Here is a 24,558-nt window from a genome sequence, read left to right as displayed (position 1 = left end):
CCGGGCTACACGCATGCCAGGCAAACGCTCCACATCCCCAGCTTCTGTAGTTTTCATTGTGTAAATCTTTCACCTCTTTTGTTAGGTTGATTCCCAAGTATTTTTTTTTTTTTTTTTGAGGATATTGTAAATGGGGTGGTTTACCTCATTTCCATGTCAGAAGTTTTGTTGCTGATATACAGGAATGCCTTTGATTTATGCATGTTAATTTTATATCCTGCCACCTTTATTATTAATTTATAAGTTCTAGTAGTTTCTTTGTAGACCCTTTTGGGTCTTCTAGGTATAGGATCATGTCATCCGCAAATAGTGATATTTTAAGTTCTTCTTTTCCTATTTTTATGCCTTCAATTTCTTTTGTCTGTCTAATTGCTCTGGCTAGTATTTCAAGGACTAAATTAAATAGAAGTGGTGAGAGAGGGCATCCCTGTCTTGTTCCAGATTTTAGCGGGAATGCCTTCAGTTTTTCTCCATTTAGAAAGATGCTAGCCTGAGGATTAGCATATATAGCTTTTACAATGTTGAGGTAAGTTCCTGTTATCCCTAGTTTTTCTAGTGTTTTGAACATAAAGGGATGCTGTACTTTGTCAAATGCTTTTTCTGCATCTATCGAGACGATCATATGGTTCTTATCTTTAAGTCTATTGATGTGGTGAATAACATTTATTGATTTTCGTATATTGAACCAACCTTGCATTCCAGGGATGAATCCTACTTGATAATGGTGCACAATTTTTTTTTGATATGCTTTTGTATTCGATTCACCAAAATTTTATTGAGAATTTTTGCATCTATGTTTATTAGAGATATTGGTCTGTAGTTTTCTTTCTTTGAAGTGTCTTTGGTTTCGGGATCAGGGTGATGTTGGCCTCATAGAAAAAATTTGGAAGAGCTCCTTTTTCTATTTCTTGAAATAGCTTGAAAAGTAATGGTATTAATTCTTTGAAGGTTTTGTAAAAGTCCGCTGTATACCCATCTGGTCCAGGGCTTTTCTTGGTTGGTAGTCTTTTGATGGCTTCTTCTATTTCTTCTTTTGTTATTGGTCTGTTTAAATTGTGTGTGTCTTCCTGACTCAATCTGGGCAGATCATATGACTTAAGAAATTTATCGATATCTTCACTGTCTTCTATTTTATTAGAATATAGGGTTTCAAAATACTTTCTCATTATCTTCTGTATTTCTGTAGTGTCTGTTGTGATATTGCCTTTTTCATCCTGTATGTTAGTAATTTGAGTTTTCTCTCTTCTTCTCTTCATTAGCATGGCTAAGGGTCTGTCGATCTTATTTATTTTTTCAAAGAACCAACTTTTAGTTTTATCTATAGTAATGAGTTTTATCCAGTTGAATTCTGCCTGAGATGTCAGTGGACGACAGGTGCCCTGCAGATTCTTTTCAGCAGAATCAGAGGGCTTACTAAAAAAACTTCTATACTTGGGGTCATTTTTCTAGACTTTCTTGATGGTTGATCAAAAACCCTGGCGTTTATGTTCTTATATTTCCAGGACCCAACAAAGACATGAATTTGGCAGGTAAAGAGTAATCAACAACACAAGTCAGGCTCTATCAACAAAGGTACCTGAGACACAGATCTGTAAGGAGCTCTGAAAAGCTGTAGTCATGGTTACATGGTCATCCAAGGGATAGAAACTGAGGTGAGTTTCAATTAAATGTGCCTGTAGGAACAATGTGAAAGAAGACAGTCAGAATTTGTTCTGAAAAAAAAAAAAAACTTGCTGCTACCATCTACAGAGAGGAGAGCTGATCTCCAGAGTCTGGCCATCTCACTGTTCTTAGAGGCATGTGAAGGAAGAACCTCCACTTGGTGTTTCACCAAGGGGGTTCCCTCTTTAGAAAGGTCCCATTGCTGGAACTCTGTCTTTGAGATATCAGGGTCTCCTGTATGTTTTATCTCCAAGACACAAGAAATGCCTCTATTTACTGGAATTGTGGATACCCACCCTTTTGGTCCAGATTAACAGAGATATGTTGAAAACTCTGATCAGCAGGAAGTGTGGTGTGATGGTTGACTGTCTTAAAGAATGAAGGGCAGTGGGGACATCTCCCTTTTAAAACTGGTGTTTTGAGATTAGTAAAAGAAAAGAAGATGAGTTGCATGTGATTTTGGGGGGCAGAATATTTTTGGAATGCTTTGAAAGATCTTTTGAAAAGCTTGTTTCCTGCATCTCCCCCAACCAAGCACAGACCTGCATGCAGTCCATCTCTATCATGCTTAGACAAAGTGAAACCAACCACAGAGGCTTGACATCTTGCATGACCTTGAGCTCACTGAAAGAAGTGTGGAATTGGGATTTTCAGCACAGATTGACCCACAGACTCCATGTCCTAGAGTTTTTTTGATAGCTTCATCTCTAACCAGAGCCCCATACTCAGGTACATTAAAAAAAAAAAAAAAACAACAATATTTTGACTGATTTACCTCTTCATATATAAATGGTTCTATAGTACTTCCTGGTAGGCACGAATGAAACTTTTCAACATTCAAGACTCCACAACCAGTACTGGCCTGTTCTGGCTAGAATTGAGAAGAAACAAGTACAACTATAGATGCTCCCCAAAAACACCCCTTGTGTGGGTTTGCTCTCTGACTTGACTCAGATAAACAATAAAGAAGTGGTAATAATAAACAATGTCCAAAATTTAGTCTCTGACTTCTCTTCTATCCATTGGTCTATGGGTCTTTCTTTACACCAGGACCATGGTTTTTATTACTATGTCTCTGTTTTATATTTTGAAATTGGGCATTGTGGTTTATTCATTGTTTCTCTTATGATCAGTATCACTTTGTCTAAATATTTTTTTGTTTGTTGTTTTTCTTCCATACAAACTTAGACGTAGTTATTTTCCTCCATTTCTGCAAACAATATCATTTGAATTTGAATGGGAATACATGGAATCTATAACTCATTTATGGTACTATGGCCATTTAACAATATTAATTCTGCTTCTCTATGAACATAGCAGATCTTTTTACTTCTTATTGTTTTCTTTAGTTTCCTTTTTCATCAATGTGTAATTTTTCATGAAGAGGTCATTCACTTCCTTGCTTAGGGTTATTTCTAGCTATTTTTAAAGTTATTTGAATGATCTATTACTCTTACTTTATTCTCACAAGGTTTGCTATGGTATGTAGACAAACAGTTTATTTTTATATTTTTATTTTGTATCCTATTACTCTGATGAATTCATTCATCAAAATAGAATTTCCATGAAAATTATTTATGTTCTTCTAAGAATAGACTAAATCATTTGCATATAGAAATAATTTAACATTTTAACTTTCCTACCTGAATCCCTTTTATTTCTTTTTCTTTTTCTAAAATTTTAAGTACTGTGATTAGTGAGATTGGTGGCAATGAACATCCTTGTGTTTTTTCTTATTTTAGAGAAAATGTTCCTCTTCATTTTACTATTGACTTTGGATTTGATATACTTGGTCTTTATTATCTTGTAATAAAATTCTCTTATTTCTAATTTCTCAGGGCTTTGTCATGAGGGCCATTGAATTTGTCAAAGGCTTTTCCTGTAGCTTTTTAAATGATCATGTAATTTTGCTCTTGATTCCATATGCCTTGTATTAATTTTATTGATTTGCATGGATCCTGGAGCAAAATCAGCTTTTATGAATTTTCTTGTATGTGACTAGAGACTCAAACCAGGAGCATGGTATCAAGGAGCCACATCCACAGCACCTTTTATTGTTCACTTTGATAGCAGGTCTCACTAAATTTCCCAGGCTGGCTTTGAAATTACAGTGTTCCTCAAACAACCTGATGCTTTTCTGAGAGTATAGACCTATACCACTATGCCTGATACTGTATGTTATTTTGTAATGTGTTATTGAATGTGGTTTGAAGAGGTTTTATGCAAATTTTTATACTATGTTCCTCAAGGATATTGATATCTAGATTTTTCTTGTTCTGTCCAATATTCACTTTTCCAGTCAGGGTAATACTTTGCAGAATTACTTTGGAAGCATCTTTCCTTTGCTCTTAAATGTAATGGGGAATTAATATAAGTTCTTCTTTAAATATCTGATAAAATTTATCCATGTATTCACCTCTGAACCTCTGGTCCAGAAGACTTTTTATTATTGCTTCAACCTTATTGCCTGTTATTGAGCTATGTTTTTCTCTACCCATTTGATTCAATATTTTACGCCATATTTCATTAATATCACTTAGATTTATTTATCTTTCAATTTTATTCTTTAAAATAGTCTAGATTTTCCCGTTTATTGAAATATAAGCTTTTTAATAGTCTCCAGAGATCCTCTGGATTTCAGTGGTATCTGTTTTAATATTTCACTTTTTGTTTCTAGCTTTATTCATTTGTATCTTCTTTTTCCTTATAGTTCCCTTGGCCAAGGGTTTATCAATTTTATTTCCCATTTTAACAACCAATTATTTGTTTCTTTATTACTATGTTTTTTTAAAATATCTATTTTATAATTTTGGCTCTGATTTTAATTAATTCTATTCTTGTATTGGTTTTAGAATAAATTTGCTGAAGTTTTTCTTAGAACTGGGGATGCATCATGAGGTTTTTAATTTGAAATATCTCAGATTTTTAAATGGAAGTAGCCCTTACTATAAACTGCCCTCATACAACTGCTTTGGTGGATTAGTTGAGGGACATCAGAAGGGATAGGAATGGTACTGGGCAGTAAGATTTATCAAAATATGTTATATGCATTTCTGTATATGTTATAATGAACCCCACTATCATATATATATATATATATATATATATATATATATATATATATATATATATATATATATATATAATGTCTCAATAGAAGAAAAAAACACCAACAAAAAAGATCTGCTTTTACTTTATCCCATAAATGTATAGATGTTGTGTTTCAATTCTCATGTGGTTCTCAGGTTTATTTAAAACTTTTCCCCCTGATTTCATTAGTGACCTTTGATTATGCAACTGTATTATTCATTCTTCAAGTGTTCATGCAATTTCTGTAGTTTTACTTGCCTTTTGCTTCTTTTTCTTAATTAGATAATCAATTCACATATAATATTGAGGTTCATTTTAAATAATCATACAAGTATGGTATACAATTTTCCAGTTTAATCCCCAGTAATCTCTCCCATCCCTACCTCTGTTATTTCTCTTCTACTCCACTGTTCTTTCTTGTATTTATTTTTAGTTGTTTTAATTAGTGCATCATTGATATACATAAAGGTCAAATTCATTGTGTTATATTCTCAAGTGCACAAAGGAAAAAAAAATTTAAGATTCATTTCACGACACTTCCTTTGGCAGTTCCTCCACATCCCTCTCAATCTCCTTCCTATACTCCACTGACCACTCTTGTGTTTTTAGGAAATCCCTTATTTCTCCTTTATTTTTATCTATCTTCTTAACATAAGGGAAAATATTCAACCCTTGACTTTTTGAATCTGAGCAGGATATTTACATTCACTTAGTGGGACATTTTCCAGTTCCATTTATTTACTAACAAATGCCATTTTTTCTTTTAATTGATGTCTTACTGAGTAGAACTTTATTTGTGGATCAGGTGGCAAAGATCTCCTATTCTGCAGCCTCTGTCTTCATGCTTTCATTTGTTTCCTTTAGTGTTCAGAAGTTTTTAATTTTTTGCCATCCTACTTATTGTTTCTTGGTTTTATAAGATTGATTTAGGAGTTTTGTTAGGACCACTGATGATTGTGATAATATGCTGAAAAGTTCAGCTTACAATTTTATCTACCAGTTGTAGAGTTTCTTGTGTAATTCCTAAATCTTTGATTCACTTTTGAGTTGATTTTCCTCTTCATGTGTGTATGTATTTATTTCCCAGACCCACTTGTTAAAAAGGCTGTATGTGTTGTTTTCTAATTGCAACCTACTGTGATATGATAAGGGATAAATAGAATTATTTTGTTTTTGTATTTATTAAGACATGCTTTGTATTCTAATATATGATCTATTATAAAGAAAGTTTTTTTTGTATTGCTAAAAAATTATGAGTTCTGTTCATTTCAAATGAAATAGTACCTAGACAACTATTAAGTTGTCATGATAAAAAGTAAAAGTGATATGTAGGAAAGTTATTGATGTTTTGTCCACCTAACAAGTCACTGGTGATATTAGTATTAATGTTACCCACACTTGCCGGGGTCCTGCCCTAGCGGGGTCCAGGGAGTCCTGAAGAATGAGTGGCATCGGCGAAAAGATGAGACAGGAGTCGTTCCGTTCGAGCAATCTCCAGAGAGAGAGCTAATGCAGCTTTCTCTGAGTCATCTTTTATTACAATTTTTCTCATCATTATAGATTCAGAATACGTCATTGATTATATAATTTAAAACTTTGCCAAGACATGACATTTCCTTAACCATGATTAGGGGTACAAAAAATGTAACATTAATTTTCATTTTTCCGGGATATGTCCTTCAGTTATATAATTATTAAAAGTACAGAATCATTAATAAAATACGTCACTAATTTACATTTTTCAGATTTTTCCAAGATTTACTATTTTTCCCAAGATATGTTATCTTCTTATTAATTAATGCCAAGCTACATAACCAGACTCTAAGTCTCCTAACCAATAATTAACCTAAAGTATACTTGTACTTTATTTCTAATCTAAAATTCCCATCTAAAAAAGTCCCTTTAAATCTTATATTTAAAATATCCTAAAGTTTATAAATCATTCTTAAAACATATCAGAAACCTATACAACTAAAAACTTTAAAATTTCTAAACTTAAGAATCTAAATAAAATAATATTTCTAACATTATTCTAAAACTGTGTCTTATAAAGCTATTTTAATTAATTCCTAAATTTATTCTCATAAAACTGGTTGAGCTGCTTTCTCAAAGAGTTTCTTTGTTTCTCAGTCAAGGTGCACTAGTTCTCATATCTTCATAATCTTTCTCAATAGAAAGTAAGTTCTAAACATCAATCCACTTTCCACCAATATTAAGTATGCTCATCATATATCCCTATGTAAAGTAAGATAGAGTTTATAAAAAGAGAAAAAATACATATTTATATGTTTTAACTTTCCTAAATGTAAAAATGAGACTACATGTGGTGAACTTTGTAAAATAAGCATACTGATTAGGTTTTCTAAGAGGGTGGAAATATGGGCTTGGGTTCTAGTTGATTTAATCAACGTGGTGCCTAAAATTCTCATGACCTTTCAAAGGATGATTGTTGTCCATTATCAGGCTTGTCCACAATGTACTGAGATAGAAGAACAGCCTTCTGTTTTGTCCTTGATATGCTGAGGGGTAGTAGAACAGCCTCCAAGGCATGAACTACCTGTTATGTTCTAGCCATCTGAAATTTAATTTGTTTGGCATTTAACACACTCATGCCTCCTGTCAGAAACATATGCATGAAAATGAAAAGTCCCAATTACATTAAAAAGGGTCTCATGGTTTTGGTTGCCCACCAACCAGCGTGGCTTTGCCAGCATCCATCCTCACTGTGACCCTGTCAAGACAGTGGGAGAGCGGCTTTGCCAACACTTTTTCTCACTGTGACCCTGTCAAAACAGTGAGTGGAGGATCGCCTTCACCAATTCCCCCTTTTTTATTTTTTAAATGGAGTAACTTTAGTTCCAGATGGGCTGAACGAATTCCATGACTCAGCAATCTAAACAGGACTGGAAGGACAAACATAAGGACAAGAATAATTAAAATACTTAAACAACTTTTGATTAAAATAGAAAATAAAGTTTTGCTGGAGACTAAAGAATTTAATTTGGAAACAAAAGTGTCAGCTAATTCTGGAATGGTTGTTTCTGAAATATGTGCCTGGCTAATATCTTTAATTTTTTCCTGTAATTCCTCTATATCTAGAGTTAAATTAGTGTTTTTCCATAATCCTCATAAATGACATTGTATCTGGGACCATATTTCTTCAGAATAGTTATATGTGTGAGGAGTAACACTAATCCATTTATATTGAGAATGACATCTAGTTGTCATTCGAGTTTTTATGTTTTGAATTTGATTACCAATGTAAAGAACAGCCTCTTCTAAAGCATTAACTCTAGCTTCTAACTTCCTGTCTATATGTTCCTGAATCATAAGTGCAGTAGAAATATTTTTTGACAACTGATTTACGTGATGAGCAGTATGAACTTCTTTAACTAATGCAGTGGTGGAAGCAACTATGGACCCTATTATACCAATTAATGCTGAAATTCCTAAAATTAAGGTAGCTACAAAACGTTTAGGTCTAATTAAGGCTTGATTAACTAAGTCTAGTGCTTGTAACCCAGCATCATCATACCAAATAGAATCTAATTTAACAGGCAACATAACATAAGAAGGTTGATGTACAATTAGAATATGACTGGATGCTGATATGCTAGGATCAATACAATTTGTTAATGTACTACCTTCACAAACAACATCATAAGTTTCATCCTCTAATTTTGAAATCTTTAGTGTTCCTTGATTTTTAAGTAATATTGCATAAGGAGATCCTACACAATCTGTAACAAAATGACTCTCATGTACTGAAGAAGGCCTAATCATATGTATTATGTCTAAAGAAGCCAATAACCTATAAAGTTCTGTATAAACCTGATAATGTTGTTTAATTTTAGTAAAATATAAAGGGGCAACCCATCCAGCTGAGAAACCATTCATTCATGGGTTCAAGTGGAATGCACCTAATAATTTGTATTCGAGGAGTATTCCATGAAGGTGATGATAAAATTTTAGGAGCATTATAATCAGATTTAGAAATAGAAAAATCATATATTGGAAAAGAAGAATTTTTGGAAAGATTTTAAATCCTCTTTCAATAAACATACATTTATGCCACATTGGAAATCCAAATTGTCTATCTATTCTTACCCGTGAATGATCAAGATGGGACTCAGCTTTTTCACAATCTTGAAACATAGAAGGAGGCTTTTCTGAAGGCAAATTTTCTTTAAAATCAGGAAAATTTAAAGCTAAAATAGAAAGCATCCAAAGATCCTTTATATCACTTTCCTCATTTGGAGAATTTGTCATAAAAGTTCTATAATTAAGTGATATGCAGCCCACAATTTGAATAACATTTTAACTAAAACACAGAGGAGGTAAATGACTATGACCCTTAAAACTAAAATTATGAGTTGATATAGGAGTAATAAAAGAATTAGATTCACCCCCTAGGAGATTAGTATTATTGGTAAATACCTTAATATCTCCTTTTCCCCAAGTAGTGAGGTGATATAAAGGTGGATCAGGATAATATGCCCAATAATATTCAGAAGACACATTGGTTACCTGACAGGCAAAAATAGCTAGCATAGCAACAAACATTTTCTCAGGAGTGCAGGGGTTTGAATGAATAGAGATAAGTTCTCGAACTTGATGAGTCAATTGTTTTAATTGTCCCCAAGTTGGTAGTTCTGCAGATCTTGTAGAAGATGATCATCTGAATAAGGATTGAGGATCATCAAAGTTCATTAGGGAGAAAGATGGAATCAAGGTAGTCATCAAATCTTCCTCAGGAACTGTGGTCAATGGTGAGGTGTATCGGAGACTTGGAGGACACGATCTGTTCCATTTTCTGGTCTGGAGGCTGGACATAGGGTCGAATCAGTCTGTCAGGAATCCAAATGGGGGAATCTGCGCCCTGTGGGAAGACACAAGCATATCCTTGACCACAAGTCAGGTCCTTTCCATTTACCTGTTAAAAGATCTTTCCATTTTACCAAGGGTTTTGCTGATATTTTTTCATTTTCCTAATGTCCTAACATGGGAGTTACTCCTTTATAATCACAATTAAGATGATTAGTCACAAACAAAGCATGTTGTAAAACATGATGAGGATAACTATATTTATATTGTCCTTCTTGAAGTTTAGCAATTTGAGCTTTCAATGTTTGATGAGCTCTCTCAACTATAGCTTGTCCTTGAGGATTATAAGGGATTTCTGTAGAATAAGAAAATTTAAATATATCACAAAATTTTTTTAAAAGCATTTGAAGTATAAGCTGGTGCATTATCTGTTTTTAATGCTTTAGGCATTCCCAAATATGAGAAACAAATAAACAAGTGTTGCACTACGTCTTTATATGCTTCCCCAGTTCTTGCTGAGGCAATAATCACATGAGAAAAAGTATCAACAACAACATGAACATAACTTAATTTTCCAAATGAAAGAATATGAGTAACATCCATTTGCCATAGATCATTAGGTCTTAAACCACGAGGATTAACTCCCATGGTTAAAGTTGGCAATAATGATGGACAGGTTTGACAATTTCTGACAATTGTTCTAGCTGATTCCCTAGGAATATAAAATTGCTGTTGAATGGCAGAAGCATTTTGATGATGTAAATCATGACTAGCTGTAGCTTCCTGAACAGTAAGAATTTGGGGTCTAGTTAATGAATCTGCCAATGCATTGCCTTGTGACAATTCTCCTGGTAAGTTAGAATGTCCTCGAATATGCCCTATAAAATAAGGATGTTGTCTATCTAAAATCGACTTCTGTAAAGAATTTAAATGATGAAAAATTGTAGTCTTATGCTGAGGAAGAGAAGCTGTCTCTATATGAGGAAAAATTTTCACAATATACTGAGAATCAGTATATAAGTTAAACATTTGATCTTTTAATTGGGTAAAAGCCATAATTACAGCTATTATTTCTGCTCTCTGAGCAGAGGTTTCCTCTGTCTGTTGAACATAGGTTTTATCATTAATAACTAAAGATGCTCATCCATTTGAGGAGCCATCAGTGAAAACTAAAGCTGCTGGTTGAGGTAAAGGTTCAGAAGAAAACAATTTTGGAAAAATAACAGGGTGATTCTTAACTAAATATAACAAAGGGTGAGATGGCAAATGAAATTTAATATGACCACAATATCCCTGTAAAGCTATTTGCCAATCTTCAGAATGTTCCATTAGTGTATTTAATTGATCTCTAGAATAAGGAATCACCAAATTATGCATTTCTTTCCCAAATAATTCTCTACTTCTATGTCTTCCTTTTATTATTATTAAAGCAATCACAGTAGGGTATGAGCAAATAACCTTTTTAGAAGTAACCGGCATATGAATCCATTCTAAAGGACCTGACTGCCATAATACTCCTGTGGGTGTATGAGGAGTAGGTACAATAAGAAAATCCCAAGTTTGAGTATAATCAACTCTTTGCAATTGTTGTTTATTAATAGCTTCTTCTACCTTATTTAAAGCCAATTTAGCTTCTTCTGTCAAAATATGAGAAGAACGTGGGTTAGAGTCTCCTTTCAAAATATCAAATAAGGGTTTAAGACCTGCAATAGTAAGTTTCAAAAATTGATGAATCCAATTAATATCTCCTAAAAGTTTTTGAAAATCATTTAAAGTTTGTAAATGATCAATCTGTAATTTTAAATTTTGATGGGAAACAGTTTGAGTATTTATATTTCTACCCAAATAATTGTAAGGAGGTGATTGCTGAATTTTATCTGGAGCAATGATTAAACCAAAATTTTGTAAAGACTGTGTCAACATTAATAATCTATGATGAAGAAACTGGACATCTTTATGAGCAATTAATATATCATCCATATAATGAATAATATAGTCATCTTTATATTTATCTCTTATTGGTTGTATTGCTAATTCAACATATTTTTGACAAAGAGTAGGACTATTTTTCATACCTTGAGGCAACACCTTCCATTGAAAACGTTGATATGGCCGTTTTAAATTCACAGAGGGAAGGCTGAAAGCAAACCTTTTATGATGATCAGGATGTAATGGAATAGTGAAAAAGCAATCTTGTAAGTCTATTACCATAACATGAAATCCTTTAGGGACAGCTACTGGAGAGGGGAGTCCTGGTTGTAAGGAACCCATATCCTCCATGGTAGCATTTATAGCTCTTAAATCTTGTAATAATCTCCATTTACCTGATTTCTTTTTAATAACAAATATAGGAGTATTCCATGGACTATTAGAAGGTTCTATGTGTTTTAAATTAAGTTGTTCTTTAACCAACAAGTCTGCAGCCTGTAATTTTTCTGTTGTTAAGGGCCATTGTTCTATCCATACACTCTCATCACTTTTCCAAGTCATTTTATCTACTGTTTCAACAATGGCCCCAATTAAAAATCCTGTTGAGCCTCTTCTACAAGAGTACTACAGAGAGAAACTCCCCTTTTAAACATTATATCTCGGTCCCATAAAGTAAAGGGAAGTGAAGGAATAACATATGGCTGAAAAGTTCCTGAATTTTTGTCATCAGCCCATTTAAGTATTTGAGTGCTTTTTGCTACATTAGTAGCAGTTCCAAGTCCCATAAGTGTTGAGGGAGTTACTGTTGTAGGCCAGATTGAAGGCCAATCTTTTCCAGCTATACAAGTCAAATCTGCTCCTGTATCTAATAAACCATGATTTATTTTTCCCTGAATCTCTAGTTTTTTCATAGGACGAGAATTTTGAATTTTTTGAACCCAAAATGCCATATCACTAGAGCCAAATCCTTTTGTTTGTCTTTGTTCATTTGAAATAGCTCAGTTTCTGATAGATAAACAGGGGAGTAACAAGATTTGAGCAATTCTTTGCCCTTTATGAATAATCAAAGTCTTCTGAGATGAAGGTTCTATTAAAATCTTAATTTCTCCAGTTAAAAAAAAAAAAAAAAACAACTTCATTTTGGTATGCCATCTTAGAAGTTTACTAATGGTTTTGGGCAGAACAGGGAGCATAATGCATTTAGAATAGGCTTTGGAAAAGGCATCCTGACTACCTTATGGGTTCACTTTCATTTTTTTCTGTGACCAATCCTCTTTACTTAAAATTCAATCAGGAATCACCCCTGGGACAAAGGACGTCGTTGAAGGTGTTCCCACAAGTGGGCTTCCAAGGTCTTTTACATTTGAAATAGGCTTTAGTGGTGCTCATTAACATATCTTTCAGTTAGCAGCCAGGTGTGTTTGAGTGAGGCCCATTATCTTTATTGCATTGTCATTATACTATCTATTCTATTTTATACTTATTCACTGTGAACCAAGAACCCTAGTTTTGAATATGTGAACAGAGAGCTAGAAAACTAGGGGTTTATTCTGAGACCTTTGGAGAGCTAAACTGAAGTTCTGGATTTCAAAATGTTTTTTCTGAATTTGAGATACTGCTTCCCCTACATTTAAAAATCTCGGGACTCATGAAGAGAATGAGTTAAAAGCTAGCATCATCAAATTTGTGAGGCCATAAGAAATTCAAAGGGACCCTGTCTGTAAATAAAAATATTAAAAAAGAGGTGGAAATGTGAATCAGCCTCTGGGTTGAATATCTGGTACCAAAAAGAAAACAACAACAACACACACACACACACACACACACACACACACACACACACACATTTAAATAAATAAACAAACAAACTCTAATGAGTAACAAGCCCTAAAGTCAACAGCCTATCACATGCATGAGTACAACAAATGGATTTGTGGTTCTCTCCTGATAATTATCTCAGTCTTCACTATGCAATCTGGTGACATGCTGGACTCATGACACATGGAAGCCCACAAAAGGCTTTAGAAAGGAGCTGAAACCACCATACAATTATGGAACAAAATGCCCAGGTTTTCAACTGCTGATCTAAGCCTCACTAGACTAGTTAGAGGCAGGTGAACACTAAACTTCCCCACAGAGAGACTCTGGCCACAAGATTCTGGAGAGAACCAGGAAGAGTCCCTAGCCATGACTGCCAGTTTCCACCATTGCCATTCCTGTCAGCTTTAAGAAACCTTCCTACCCAGTCTGAAGATAACAAGGCACACATACCATTTCCTGGCTTTCGGGGTTCTCAGCATTCTCCCTGTGATTTGTTTTCAGCTTCTGCATAACACAGAAAACTGGGCTCCAGATTCAGGACAGAAAGCCTACAAAAAGATTGAAAGAATGGTGGGCTCCAGACACCAAAAGAACAGAAGATTGTGGAAGCCCGCCTTCTCATCTCCAACTGCGTGAGGATTGGACAGTTCTCACCTAAGAGACTGGTCAAGGCTTCAGGCACTGCCTCCAACCTGAGCCAAGTGGGCACAGAATCAAAGTCTGAATGAAAGGCTGCTCCATTGTCATTGTTAAAAGACTACAGATCAGGGCTGAGAATATAGCTTAGGCAGTAGAGTGCTTGTTTTGCTTATATAAGGACATGGATTCAATTCCCTGCACTACACACATACACTCCTGGAAAAATAAAAATAAATAAATTAGTAATGAACTTTGAGGACTAGGGTTATGGATCAGTGGTAGAGTGCTTCCCAAAAATGCAGGAGGTACTGGGTTGAACACCCAGCACCACATTAAAAAACCAACCAACCAACAAACTACTAATGGTATTATGTCCATCTACAACAAAAAATATTCAAGAAAAAATAAAGACTGTGTATTTGACTTGTGCACCCCCACTACAGAACTCATAAACACTTTTTATATATAATTTATACATATATGTCTTCAGACAGTATATAAAACTTTTTGTGATTTCTTTTCAAGTAACTTATATTATAGATATGCTTCACAACCCTGAAATCATCCCCATGTCATATTATTATTATTATTTTTATTATTATTATTATTATTATTATTATTATTATTATTATTATTATTATTGGAGGGTTTGTGAATGCGGTTATTTTAAGGCAAAGTTTTCTTCCAATACTAAGACCTATTCCAGAGGGAAGTGCATTGACATTTATAACTGTTTATAAGTTTAAACAATTTGTGAAAAATGTCTATATTTTTATTTATAAAAATGATATCACAATTTCTTTAATATTTTTTTACTTATCTGTTTTTTGTCTCATAAAAAAACAGTTTGAGCTTTAAACTCATTAGCAATGTCCCCATATCACTTCCCCCTAAAAAATTGACTCACAGATATAATTCAAATTATTGAGATTCATATTTATTTTAACTAGTGAAGTCTATAGACTTTATTTTAACTAGTGAAGTCTATAGATTTTCTTTTTATTTTCACCCTTAAATGAAGCCCATTTTGTATAACTTTCTTGTTGTGTAACTGACCTCTAAAATTCTGCATATTTTACCCCCAAGTCTTATCACTTTGGACTATTGATGTCTTGATGCAGGGGATCTCAGAGTTGTCATACACAAGGCAGGAAATGGATATAGTAAGATGTAAGACTGGAGCTTGCTGAGTATGTAGATTTTGCATTACAAAATAAGTATTGGTGGACTATATGGGAGTAGGGAGAAAAAGAGCTATGGAAAAAAAGAACTTGAGCAGTAGAGGAGTTCATTTGCTACAAGTCTACAATGATAGTATGAATATAGAGGGGTAGTGTTCTTGGAAGCGGTAATAAAATTTGGGGGAAAAGAAAAAGGTAATTTTTTGCACAGTTCCCAAGAAAGAGAGCCAGGTGAATTTGTTCTGTGTTCAACTCTTCCCACCTAGGAGTGGAATTTATAGTTCATAGAGTATGTCTCAGTAAGTAGTAAAACACCATTTCAATGTAAATTTACACTTTGTCATGGCTACAAGCTGACTTTGACAATTCCAGTCACATTACATCTTTGCACTTGTTATTAATTAATTAATTAATTAATTAGTTCCATTATTTCTTTGTTCCTTTATTAATTCATTTTTTATTAGTTGTCATTGTTTTTACATTACTGGTAAATGTAAAATTGAACAAATATTATATAATTGAATAAATATTCTGAATGCTAACTTTTTCTTAAATATTGTTTTATGTGTTTATTCATACATTTACTTTTCATTTAAATGTTTTTATCCTTGGCCAGGCCTGATTTATATTAGACCTTAATCTTTGTTTTTGAAGACTAGATAAAATCACGTTATTCCAAATTACTCAAAGATCTATCATCTTGGCAGAACCCTAATCACCCACTAAAGTTGACCCAGTCTGGGTCAACTAAAAACTGTGTCAAAACTCCTCTTTTTTCTTATACAAAACTTAATAAATAATTCCTCTCTCACTTTTATATGTTGGAGAGCAGACTAACTTTCCAAAGCAGCAGTTAATAACCTAGATGTGTTTTCCAACTAGCTCATTATTACTTTTAAAATATTTACATCCTTGACACTAAGAGTGTCACTAATTTCTTTTCTAAGTTTTGTAAGATCTCTCTCTCTCTCTCTCTCTCTCTCTCTCTCTCTCTCTCTCATATTACAAATTGAAATCAGATATGCTTTATTGCTAAGAAACACTCTCAGTCTTTAATAAAATATTCTATTAAGAAAACGGGTTTTGCTGATTTTCTTACAGTCTCACTAAGTTGCTGAGGCTGACTGACTTTAATGTTTTAGAATATAATCTTATAGAAGTTAGCATTATATATATATATATATATATATATATATATATATATATATATATATATACCATTGTGTGTGTGTGTGTGTGTGTGTGTGTGTGTGTGTGTGTGTATGTATCATTGAATACTCACCAGGAGTATATACACAATAACAGTAAAGCAAAAGTGAATGAAAAAAATGGAATGAATGAATGAATAAATAAATAAAACCAATAAAAAAGTACAAAGAGTTAATGTGATTAAAATTGTCAAATGTTGATTGTGGCCACGCAAATTTGTAAAGCTACTTGGAAATGGTTTTATACTACCTACTGAAACATACTGTGTGAATTATCATTTCCACTCCAATGTGGGAAGAAATAAACACATAATCCATTCATCTGATTCTTTCTTTTGGGGACTGTGAAAGAGTTACCTTCTTCTTTTGCTTCTACCTTATTTCTGCCTCCAAAGAAACCACCCCTTACCCTCATGCTACTATTGATCCACCACTAGACTTTTTAAATCTGAACCCTTGAGCTTATCATTCTTTCCCTCTTTCCCTCACAGCACTTTTTTTCTTTACCCCTATCTACTCCACCAGTACTTTTTCATGAATACTCACTACTACATACTCAGCATCCACCAATCTCACATCCTGACCCATCCCAACCCTGCCTTTTCCATGGATCACTTGAGATCCTCTCCACTCAGATATCAATAGTCCAGAGTAAATTCAGGTTAGGGTGTTATATATGCCGGGTTTTAGACATCATTTACATAACAATAAGCCTATAAAAAGTGGAATGTATTTTACCTGAAGATAAAAAGAAAATCTACAGACTGCACTGTTAAACTGAAGTGTCTAAAATTCACTAATCTCAATAATTTGAAAAAAGAAATTCTATCAAAAGTAGAGTAAAGAACATAATACATAAAGTGACAAATTTGAAGACACACCAAGTATATATATCCAATGAGTGTCATACATTGGTGCTTTCAAAAGACAAATTAATTTGAAATAAATGTGGTAATGAGAGATGTAGTAATCATTTATTAATTATATATAATGGTAGTATATATGTATATGTATAAAATGCATTTCATATAATTATGAGTATATGTTGCAAGAAATGATCTCTACAGTATTATTATTTTTTAAATTTTGCTGAAACACTATAAATACCTAAGTCTTGGTTTATGTATTACCAAATATTCAGGATACATTTTATACTTTATAAAGTTTATCACTGACCAACAGACCTTTTTTTGCAATTTTTAGAAGGAGTAGAAATAAATACTAGAATTAGAACATAATGCCATCATTTATTTTTTATTTTTAATTATTTTTTAATTATATATGACAGCAGAATTCATTACAATTCTTATTAAACATATAGAGCACAATTTTTCATTTCTCTGGTTTTATACAGAGTATATTTACATGAATTCACTTCTTTATACATTTACTTTTTATAATAATATACATCATATTCCACCATCATTTATTTTTTAATTAAGTTTTCTTAAAGAGAGAGAGAGAGAGATAGAGATAGAGAGAGAGAGAGAGAGAGAGAGAGAGAATCTTTTCTTGTAGATGAACACAACACAATGCCTTTATTTTTATGTGGTGCTGAGAATTGAACCCAAGTCACACCCGTGCTAAGTGAGCACTCTACCACTAAACCAAACTCCCAGCCCTCCACCACAATTTCTAACACCATGAACCCTCTTCTTCCCTCCCAACCCCCAACAGGTCATTTTGATACACACTGAAGTATGCTATGAAGCCATAGAAAAGAGTATATACCTTACAATATGAACAGATAAACTTTTGTAACTCATACATAGCTTAATAATAATAATAATAATAATAATAATAATAATAAACTTTCCATTTAGAAGACAATAAAGTATACATCTGGTACTACTGATATCTTTTCCAAAATAATAAATAAATAAATAAATGACATCTTTTCCAAAAAAAAAGGGGGTCATTTGTGGGAAAAATAATGTTCTATGCTTTCTTAATATCAAGAATAAATTATTTTCAGAAGTAATATATATTTCAGTATAAAAATAAAATAGAACAAGGTTCCATGGCACACACTTCTAATCTCATTGGATTGGGAGGCTAAGGCAAGATAATCCTGAGCTCAAAACTAGCCTCTGAAATTTAGCAAAGCCCTAAGCAACTATGTGTGACCCAGTCTCTGTGTGCCCCTGATTTAAATTTTCAGTAAGAAACAACAACAACCAAAAGAATACAGAATATTGATGAGGAAACACAACAAATTCTCAGGAAGTAAAGATGGAGTAGAAATTACTGTTATTTCTTCATGAACACTGTTTACGTACATATGGAGTACTCCTCTCCAAGCAGCATAGACCTATAGAAATTATAGTTTTTGTGTACCATGATAGTATACAGTTACATGATAGCATAAAGCTAGAGCTATACTTGTCAACACAGTGGAAATCTGGGGCCTAGGAGGAAAGAGGAGGTACATTCAAAAAAATTAAAAATGATAAAGTTTGAGAAAAATTGGTTTCTATTTTTTTTTTTGAGTACTGTATTTATTTATTTTATACAACTCTTACTCTTTACAAAATGGTTATAGTCATGCCCATAAAAGTGTAACGAATGGCATTTGAAAGCAAACACTTTGTAATTATTTAAAAGGGCCTTTTTAAAAATTATAATACAAAGGTCTGTGCTCTATAAGCAGTCCTCCACTGTGCATTATAACAATAAGGCTTACTTTTAATACAAAGACTAAGTGTTTGGGAGTTATGAACCACTGGATTTAACAAACATCATTTTATAATTGCTTTTTGCATCTTTTTTGTTTTTGGGATCTTCCACTTCATCAGGGTGCTCAGTAGCTTGGAGTTCTTCAGCAGATTCTTCTTTTTCTGATTCTGAGTCACTTTCAGAATCATCTGGACTTTCAGGATCAGGTGAATCATCATCATCATCATCATCTCCAGCCACATCACCTTCTCCATCATGATCTTCTACCTCACTGAAGCCAAGTCCACAATGTCGTCGATATCTTCCTGATAATTTACTGTCCATACTTTGTTGATATTGAGACTCCAGTTCTTCACTAATTTTCTTGTCTTCTTCCCCTGTTCGAAAGTGAGATGTTGATCTATGATCTCCTATGACAAGACGACCAGTATGTACTTTTTTGCCTGCACCCATAAGTCTCAAGAATTTTTGTTTTCTCTCTTCATTGCCCAAGTCTGCTGCCTCCCAATTGCTAGATCCAAGATCGTCGTCTGGGGAGGCTGAACGCTTCACCCCGTGTGGGTGAGACTCCCTGGCAGCGCTCATCGTTGCGCGGATCCCGACGCGAAATGTCCAAAACACTAGCGGTTCTCCTCAGCCCGACACCAGCAGCCCGCAATCTGCCACCGGCCCAAGCAGCGCCACTCGAAAAATTGGTTTCTAGATGCCAGAAAGATTATTCATTTAATCAGAGTACAAAATATCACAGAAAAGCATTAAACTGAAGTTACATCTGTTAAATACATTACATGTATAATGGCTTTCAAGGAATATATATAATTTAAAAATAAAAACATATTTATTTGCTGAGAGACAAAAATAAAATTATATTACTTTTTTTTTCTCAAATAATTCAATGGAATACTGGTTATCCTTCAGGTTCACGTTATAACCAAATCTAAGCAGAGCCTGCCTCACAAACCAGTTGCCCCATTTTACACAAGGGAGTAATGCCAGACAGAACTCAGCAGTATGGCTTTCTCACCCCTCACTTCCCCATTTAGTACACAGTAGGAAGGAAAAATTCCATCCCATTCCAACACTCTTAGTCACCTACTGCAGGCATCCTGCAGCAGGTATGTTGGACCTGGACTCACTGCTGGGTGAAGAGGTGGAAGTACACCAGCTTAAACCTGGAAGCTGCCACATTGAACTTGTTAGAGTCTGTAAACAAGTCAGGATGGAGCCTGACATTTTGCCAGAGGGAGTGGTTTGTGAAGTAACGCCAGTGAAACATTAAGTGTGGAGATTCCTAATTGGTTGACTGCTGTATCGAGTTTATGTTAATTAGATGCTCCTCACCCCTGGTTATTTTGCTGCAGGCAGATTGCGGCAGAACTTTCCTCAGCTGGGCCTGATCAGGGTGAAGATGCTGGATTTCATACTTTCACAAAAAGCCAGAGGGAGGCAGAACAGGAAGGGCAGGGGATCATAACCAGGAAACATGCTCATCCATAGAGGGTATTACTCTTTTTCTGCACATATCTAATCCCAGCTTCAACAGTTGCCAAAAAGTTCAGTCCTTGTCCCTGATGCTGACCCAATAACAAGGGCACAGTTTTGAGGAAAAGGAAAAAGCTGATTTATTACTTTGCTAGTAAAAGAGAAACACAGGAAACTCCTGTCACAAAGACTGTGATTCTGCCCATTTTCAGAAACAGGGGCTTTTATCGAGATAATGCAGAGAAAATTTTGAGATTATGAAGGAGTTATCAGGAAAAAGAAGATCAGGGAGAATAAGATCAGGGAAGAGAAGGTCAGGGAAAAGAAGATTAGAGAAGATCAGGAAAAAACATGATCAGGGAGAAAATGAGGAAGGAAGTTTAGGGAAAATAGGATCAGAGAAGATCAGGGAAAAGTTAAAGGAAAGATAAAAGAGAAGATCAGGGAGGAGTAGGTTAGGGAAAATATCAGGGAGGAGAAGATCAGAGAGAAAATCAGGAGGAGGTTAAGAAAAACATTAGAGAAGTTCCGGAAAAAAGTTTAGGAAAAAGAAAAAAACAATTTGTAAGTTTCAAAGCCACAAGGGATATAGTCAAAGCATCAAGGGAACCCCTGTTATACAGCTGCAAGGAATGGACCAAGTCATTCTGTAGAGGTAGGGGAGCCTCCCTGAGGGTATCAGGGGTCTTTCTGGAAATAACAGAGCATATATGTTGCCCATGACCACCCACGTCAGCCAACATCAGGAACTCCTTCCCCTCATGGGCAACCTGGCAATTACAGGACATTAGGGCTAGAGTTCCTACCCTATCTTTTGGCCAATAACAATGTTATTCAGAACAAAAAAATATTGGATCATAAAAATCTAGAATTAGTGTTATGCTGTTGAATACTATCAGCAATGTTACAACAAAATAAAAAAAAGAAAGGAGAGGGAGAAGATGAAGACCCAAATGTGATTTGTTTTACTGGGAAACTCAGGCAAAGCCCTTGCAATTCCAATATAAAGAAAAGTGAAGCAAAGGCACTCACTCTGTAGGAGTTGTAATTCACTTGTTAATTTGGAAGATAGTAATTTCTGAGATCTGAAGCCATTCCCAAAGTCTGAATTATTTCATTCTTAAGGTAGGTGTGTGCTCAGAGACAGATAACTCCGCCTAGAATGGGGAAGAAAGGTAATCTTGTTTCCTTTGGGATTAGGGATTAGGGAGTAGAGATTAGGGAGGGGCTGGGAGAGAGGAAAACAAAGAAACAGGTCTGTTTTACAAATATGTTACAGTGCTAGAGCAGTCAGGGTTATGTTCAAAGCACAATATGGACCACTGTTTCAAAGGAGCACGTTTTGAAAGGTTAAAGTGACAGAAAAGAACACTTACAAATAGCTTCTGGGCAGGATCTGTTCAATATTAATAATGTTCTAAGTTGATTCTAGGAACCTAAAATAAAAAGAGGGGCTCTGTCATTAGAAGAGGTCCCAGAAAGGGGAACTTGACTCAGGACAAGTGGTGTCCTTGGCATACAAAAATGAAAAAAAAAATCAGTGCATGCCAATCAGAGACAAAAATTTATTTAAAAAAGCAGATAGATATCCAAGGGAGAATGCAAGGCATTTTTGGAGGGAGAAACAGCAACCCATTGGTTGCAATAGCTAAGGGCTGAAGACAGAAGACAGAGCTGTTACACAATTTCACACCAGTTTTTCTAGCACTAGCTTATTTCCCTTGTGTCCTGTTACTTTTTGCAGGCAAGGACCTGGGTCAAGGGCATGGATGGGTTGCCCAAGTGTTTCCTGTTTTGCATGTCAAATGTTCATGGGTGTTTCCTGCATTCTAGAAGTTCTTGGGTGCTCTCTTTCTCACTCTCCTCCCCCAACGCCCCCCAAACCTCCAGTACTGGGGATTGAACCCAGGGGTGCTTTACCACTAAGTTGCATCCCCAGAATTTTTTATTTTCATTTTATTTTTTTAATTTGGAGACTAGGTCTCACTAAGTTGTTGAAGGTCTCCCTAAATTATTGAGGCTGCCTCAACTTTGACATTCTTCTGTTACCAAAAATTTGCTTCTTGCCCCTGTTGCCAACAGAATAATGAGACATTGTTTTAGAGGAAAAAAAGGAAAAAATAAATTTTATTGCTTTGTTAGAAAAGTAAAAACACAGGGAACTTCTGTCTCCAGAGTCTGTGATTCTACCAATCAGTGGGAACAGACGATTTTTGAAGGTGATTCAAAGGGTACATTCTAGATGTGTCCTAATAGGGGTCATAATTCACTTGTTAATTTGGGAGATTAACTGGATCTTAACTTAGATCTTAACTTAGATCTTCTGGATCCAACTCCCAAAATCTGAATTACTTTATTCCTGAGATAGATGTGTGCTCAAGAATTGATAACTGGGTTTAGGATGTGGAAGAAGGGCAATCCTGTTTTTTCCAAGATTTGGGATTAAAAAAAATGTCCATTTAAAAATAAGCCTTCAATGGCAGAGCAGCAAAGCATGAAGGGAACAATTAGACTCCTGTGTGTCTCAATCGTCACAAGTATGTCCCACCTCTCCATTTAGGTGCTTCTCCTTTGAGACTCAGTAGTAGCACTGCAGAAAAACAAAACAAAACAAGGAGAAGAAAAAACACTTTCACTTATTTTCCAATGCACTTTGGAATAAAATCTAAATGCTTCATTATGCATTAAAATTGTACTTAAAAGCCAGCTAGAGTGACACATGCCTGTAATCCCAGCAGCTTGGGAGGTTGAGGGAGGGGAATCACATAATTGAAGCCAGCTTTAGCAATTTATTTTACTTTTTTTTTAGAGAGTATTTTTTAATACTTATTTATTAGTTTTCAGCGGACACAACATCTTTGTTTGTATGTGGTGCTGAGGATCGAACCCAGACCTCACGCATGCCAGGCGAGTGTGCTACCACTTGAGCCACATCCCCAGCCCCCAGCTTTAGCAATTTAGTGAGGCTGTATGCAACCTAGTGATGCCTTGTGTCAAAATAAAAAATAAAAGGGCTGGGGATATAACTCAGTGGTTAAACACCCTTGGGTTCAACCCTTGATTTAAAGAAAGAAAGAAAGAAAAAGAGAGATGGTACTTAAGGCCATTCATGTTCTTTCTTGCATTAACCTACTCTTTAGCACTAAGCTACTTCCCTTGCCCTTTTTGTGACAGGGTCTTGCTAAAATTGCCCAGACTGGCCTTGAACTTGTCTTTCTTCTGCCACAGCCTCCGAAGTAGCTGAGATTATAAGCATTTATCATCATGCCTGGCTGCATTTTCCCACTACTTTTGACATCTTCTTTTGCCTGTCTCCACCATAATAAAGATGCTGCAGCCTTTGTTTTTCTTTTTGTCTGTCTCTTTCTTTCTTTCTTTCTTTCTTTCTTTCTTTCTTTCTTTCTTTCTTTCTCTTCTTTTTTTTAAGCTTAGAGTTTCAGTACACTTTCTTTCCTTGAAAGGCTCTTTGCTTAGCTGGCTCTTTAAAGGTTCCATCTGAAAAATCGCACACCCCTGGGAAAATTTCCTTCACCACCCAACTGCATCTTGGTTATTCTCCATCACAGCTCTGGTCCATCTTTGCAGCATAAATCACTTTTGTCAGTGGATTTCATGACATAGTTTTGTGCCATTGAAGACTGATTTAAAGATAGGTAGTCTGTGTAGTTAGGTAAATCAGGTCTAATATCGAGTAAAATCCAAAATGAAGGCCACATTGAGAATGGAGTCAGAGAAAAGCAGAACAACTCTTGGAATGTTAATGTCCCCCAAGGCCCAGAGCGGATCCCCAATAAATGTTAATGAAACAGCTCCCAGCAAACTTGGAGATGCTAATCCAAAGGTCTTTCCTGCCCAGAATACTCCTTTGGCCCACCTGTGCCCCACACTTTGGGCTTTCCCACTTACATTCCATCACTGAAAGGTAACAGAACAGAAGACAGGAATGTGGGAAAGTTAAAAAAAAGACCTTAGCTATAAAAGGGTAACACATTCTCCCTTCCATGGATTCCACCTCTTGGGTCCCCCTTCTTCCTCCAGGAGAAGTC

General features: G+C 34.9%; 1 pseudogene; it reads right to left on the bottom strand.

Moving 5' to 3' along the window:
• Positions 1–18,925: 18,925 nt before the first annotated feature.
• On the bottom strand, positions 18,926–19,710 carry LOC143640824 (small acidic protein pseudogene; annotated as a pseudogene).
• Positions 19,711–24,558: the final 4,848 nt, after the last annotated feature.

This window comes from Callospermophilus lateralis, unplaced genomic scaffold, assembly GCF_048772815.1.
Source record: "Callospermophilus lateralis isolate mCalLat2 unplaced genomic scaffold, mCalLat2.hap1 Scaffold_65, whole genome shotgun sequence".
In the NCBI taxonomy this organism is placed as follows: domain Eukaryota; kingdom Metazoa; phylum Chordata; class Mammalia; order Rodentia; family Sciuridae; genus Callospermophilus; species Callospermophilus lateralis.
This window is presented reverse-complemented; position numbering and strand designations above follow the sequence as displayed.